Source organism: Barbus barbus (genome assembly GCF_936440315.1).
Source record: "Barbus barbus genome assembly, chromosome: 19".
Classification (NCBI taxonomy): Eukaryota; Metazoa; Chordata; class Actinopteri; order Cypriniformes; family Cyprinidae; genus Barbus; species Barbus barbus.
The window spans coordinates 21,053,912-21,059,347 of record NC_136747.1 but is presented as its reverse complement, the minus strand read 5'-3'; positions in this window follow the sequence as shown (position 1 = coordinate 21,059,347).

Sequence of the window (5,436 nt, the reverse complement as noted above, 5' to 3'; positions counted from 1 at the left end):
AAGACCCTGTCTGTTTTCCACTCTTAATGTTTTTGTTTTTTTAACATTTTGACCACAATCAATGCAGAAGTTCGAAAGTATTTTACATTGTGTTCCTCGCAGACCATGACCCCATCAGAACAAACCTGCGACCCTTTTTGACAAAGCAATTATTTCACCATGAGTCAGCAGCCATGAGACTGCATCAAAATTGGACCGGCAGGTATGATGCATTTCAGAAAAATTGGCTATACATATTTCATTCATTTGTATAAAGTATATATTTATTCAGCATTTTATTTGATTATATACAGTATTAAGAATTATATGAGATTATATTTATAAACGCACATTTCTACATATTTGTTCAGCATTTTATTTGATAGATATAGATATGCATATACTGTACATATCAAATAAAATGCTGAATAAATATGTAGAATAGTTTTTTATATTAATATATAATATTAATCACACACGTCACAGTTCCTTGATTTCAAGGAAAGCAGGAAACTGAACTACCAAGCAACATATTCTATAGTCTCTTGTGTTTTTCTTTGGTTTTGCAATTAATCTCCTTCATGTCTGTTCAGGCTATTGCATTTTTGTTTTTCACCCTGTGTTACAGCCCTTTCAAATATAATTTGTCAGGATCCATAGAGATGTGCCTGGGAGATAGATCTGTCTCAACTGTTTTGTTTAGTGGGGTGGACCTTATTTGTTCAGGCCTCAGATTAAATCATGTGTTTGTGATTAAATTAGCCTGTGATGTTTGGATTCATTACCTGCACCAGAATCACAGCTGAGAGGAAGATCTGTGAATTAATGCTTGCGGAGATTTAGCTTTCTTACTGTGGTGTACATGGACCGTCGTCATCAGGTGATGCTTTTACATGAGTGAAGGCTGTTTGCAAACAGACTTTCAACAAGGAATTGATTATTCAAAATTCCCAGTAAATTTTTGGTGCATGCATTTATGTACTGTAGCTATTTAAGCAATAATTTATCTTCATTCCGATATGAAATGTCAATTTTCACAATCCAGTCAAGTCCTGCCCTATATTTTTCTTACTGAATTGGTTCACTCAGAAATGTCATATGAAAATCTAAGGGATTACAAAAAGCAATTCATGTTGGACTTTAAATCACATTTTTGCAATTTTCTCGGTTTAAGATTTTGAATTTGCCCACTTTCGTTGTAGCTATTTAAGCTGTGGTTAGGTAAAAAAAAAAAAAAACTGTGACATATTTTGGGCATTCGGAAATTATCCTTTTTTTCCAATTTGCAATCAAGCATAAACATTATAACTACACTTGCTGTGTACAGACATAAGTGTAATATTAAACTATAATATTATAACATATACATTTTTTGTGCATATTGAAAGCATTTGTTGACTGCATTTTACAGTATGTACAGTTGTGGGCAAACTGAAATGCTCACTTTAAACTGGGGCTGCAACATCTCCGAGAACATTATGGAAAATGCTTCAGTGTATTTGTGTCCTGTTAGCATTTTCAAAGCACACTGTTGTGATTCAAAATAATCTTTCTGTGGTAGAGATGAGATCTATCTTCTCAAGTGCCATTTTATATGGGACCCATGAACCTCATGAGAAAGATGTCTGACAATAGATCATATCGACCCAATAACAAGGATGTTTGACGCAGCCTTACCATTTTCAGTCCTTCTTTTCATGGTTTTATTTTACAAACTCATGAACAAAACAACCACGGTCATTTAGAAGTAGACATTGACGTCATAAGATATTGGAAAACAGAAAAGCAGCCACCATATAACCACAGGAAATAGGCTACTACATTTGCTTAATGGAAACTTCTCAGAAACCTGTTTTGAAGGTTGCTGTTTTACCAAAAAGCATCTGCGCGATTGGCACCAACTGAATTTATTAACAACTAAGGGAGTGAGCTTCTCTCTCAGGTGTTGATATACACCCCGGGAACGCCACATCAGTTTGTGTGCCCTTGTTTTCCCTCTCTTTGAATTCGGTACCTGTAGTGTACGGATACGCTTTGAGTTCGCATCTCTCTTCATTTATTATTACCGAACAATCCTGAAGGATTAAACTTTTTGGAAAGTCGCACGAGGTGGATGCGCCTCATGCAGAAAGTGCGTTAGTATTCTAGAACAACAACTACACAGAAATATGGATAGCCCATTTAACTTGAAGCTTCTACCAATTAACCGTTAAACTCAGCAAGTGTCCAAACATAGCCTGAGGGGCAGTCGATATTGCATTATGGGGATTTCTGGGATGCATAATGCATTAGCTTACCCTTGGGCTCATCTTTTGCAGTGTTTATTGGTTTCAAAACAGGTTATTTGGATGTGGAATGGCTGCTTGGTTTCACTCTGAAAGTGGAGTTTCAAAGGGAGGTACTGGAGATGTTAATAAAATAATATCCTCGGTAGACGATATGCTTTATGGCACTGTCAACTTCAGGGACTCGCTATAAACACCAGCGCAGCAGTAAAGACTTCTGAATATGATTAAATTCCATATTTCACTCGCATTGGTGTGACAAAACAGCATTACTGAAGTTGATCATATAGCCTACAAAACAGCTAGGAAAAAGTATGTGAGCCCTTTTGTATTTGCTTGAATTTTTGTCATTAGTAGCTGAATACAGTCTTAAGTAATGTACTTATCTTATATGAAATGATCAAGAATACATTGCGTAAATATTCAAATTTGAGTGGCTATTCCAAGTAACTGCTTAAGTGTTCTGAGATTTGAGCCATGGTTTATATTAAGCAATTCTTCTTGTGGAAATGTATTAGTGTTTTTAGAATAGCTTATTTAAGCAAACTTGTGCTTGTCTTGATATTTTATGACCAATTTACCAATCATATACAAGAATCTTCTTTATTTGGTGGTCTTTCTCATCAAATAAACACTGTTGTTTTGTACTTTTTGGCTGTGCTTGAAAATGAGCTGATTAGCTCTGGGTTATAGAACTGCATGTCACGATAAACTGTTTTTAGATGCGAGATGCTTTCGGGAAAGAGTGAGGAAAAGCTGTGAATTGATGAGAAAGATGAAAAGAGAGAAGCAGGGATAAATGGCGTATGAAAAGGAGCTGTAATTGATGTATTAATCTCAAGAACAACTTATTTTCTGGCCTATTAATTTCAGACCGAATATGCTGTGTAATAAAATAAAGTCTTGTTCTGTGGTAAAAAGAGAGAATGCAACTTCATCACAGGTTTTATAGGTGACATCAAAGCCAAGTTAATATAATTACAGTCCTTTGTTCCTGCAACAGATCTCATCCATCTTTTGTGAATAATCGCATCTGGGGAGGAAAGGGAAACAATGACATTGAACAAAGCTGTGGGCTTTGGCACAGTATTCTTTGTGATGAAATGATTTCATGTTTTAATAGCATCTTGTTGGATGTAGTCTGAACCGTTAAATAGGTTCAACATTATTTCATATTAATATCCCTATGCATATGTTTAATTTTTATTAAACTTTTCAATTTTAATTACATTTTTCCATTGTATTTTATTTATATAAAATTAATATTTTTATCTCTTATATTAAAATGTCTGTGTGTTTTATATTTTTATGAGTTATATTTCATTTAGATATAATTAACAATTTCATAATTATTAATTTAGAAATACGCTTTACTATTTTAGCAAAATCTGTAAAATATAGATGTGTTTTGGTGTGAAATGTAAGCTGCCATTGATAGGGTTTGTGAAACAATTAGTATGTAAGTGAGTGAAGGGATGTGACAAAATTAGACCGTCCCTGTTATAATGAACACAGCACAGTGGCAGAAGGTGTGTGGTCTGCAGGGCAGGTTGTAGCACAGTGATAATCATATCAAACTGAATGTTTCAAATTATGGCTCTTTCAACAAGCCTGAAAGCTGCTAGAGAGACTATAGTGAGCAATTTGCACAATTGCTGGTTGTAGGTCTATATTTAGAGCACTCTTTAATGAGTGTAATTGTCTGCATATTTTGAGGCTCATATATGCTTTATTGTAGATTTGTTTTGTCCTAGATTTTGTGTTGGAATGCACAGCATGAAGCTAGTTATATACTGTATACTACAATCCTTTTTCAAATCCTTAATTTGTCACAAATGACAAATTAAAGTGGCGAAGAAGTGAGATGACGTCAGAGTGGGTCTTCATTATTGGACCCTATTTTTTTGCACAATGCTGAGTGATTGTGTTGCTCAATAAAATTTCTTCTTTTCATGCTGTTCTGAAGACTAGCTGTGTAACAGGGATCTATCCTGTTAAATCTGTTACTGGTCAACAAAAAGCTCAAATTGTCTCTATAAAAACAACAAAATTGCTTTATTTTCATGTTCATTTAACTCTTTTCATTTGAAAATGTCATCATTATTAGATACAGTACAGCAGAATATAAACCACTATAGAGAAACTAATAAGAGAACATTTTAACAGTAACTAGGAATGATAACTGATTTTGTACGTTTGCCCACTGACAAAGAAATGATCAGTCTATAATTTTAATGTTAGGTTTATTTGAACAGTGAGAGACAGAATAACAACAAAAATCCAGAAAAAAGCATTTTTAAAAAAGTTATAAATTGATTTGCATTTTAATGAGTCAAATAAGTATTTGATCCCCTATCACTCAGCAAGATTTCTGGTTCCCTTCACAAAACATGACTTAGTACTTGGTGGCAAAACCCTTGTTGGCAATCACAGAGGTGAGATGTTTCTTGTACTTTTGCAAGTTTGCACACATCTCAGGAGGGATTTTGTCCCACTCCTCTTTGCAGATCCTCTCCAAGTCATTAAGGTTTCAAGGCTGATGTTTGGTAACTTGAACTTTCAGCTCCCTCCACAGATTTTCTATGGGATTAAGATCTGGAAACTGGCTACTCCAGGACCTTGTGCTTCTTCTTGAGCCAGTCCTTTGTTGCCTTGGCCGTGTGTTTTGGGTCATTGTCATGCTGGAACACCCATCCACGACCCATTTTCAATGCCCTGGCCCTGACAGTACATGGCCCCGTCCATCGTCCCTTTGATGCTGTACAGTTGTCCTGTCCCCTTAGCAGAAAATCACCCCCAAACCATAATGTTTCCACCTCAATGTTTGACGCTGGGATAATGTTCTTGGGGTCATAGGCAGCATTTCTCCTCCTCCAAACACGGCGAGTTGTGTTGATGCTAAAGAGCTGGATTTTGGTCTCATCTGACCACAACACTTTCAGCCAGCTCTCCTCTGAATCATTGGCAAATTTCAGACGGGCCTGTACATGTAGGGGACCTTGCTGTACCTTGCTGGCACTGTAGGATTTCAGTCCTTCATGGTGTAGTGTGTTACCAGTTGTTTTCCTGGTGACTATGGTCCCAGCTGCCTTGGGATCATTGACAAGATCCTCCCGTGTAGTTCTGGGCTGATTCCTCACTGTTCTCATGATCATCGAAACTCAACGAGGTG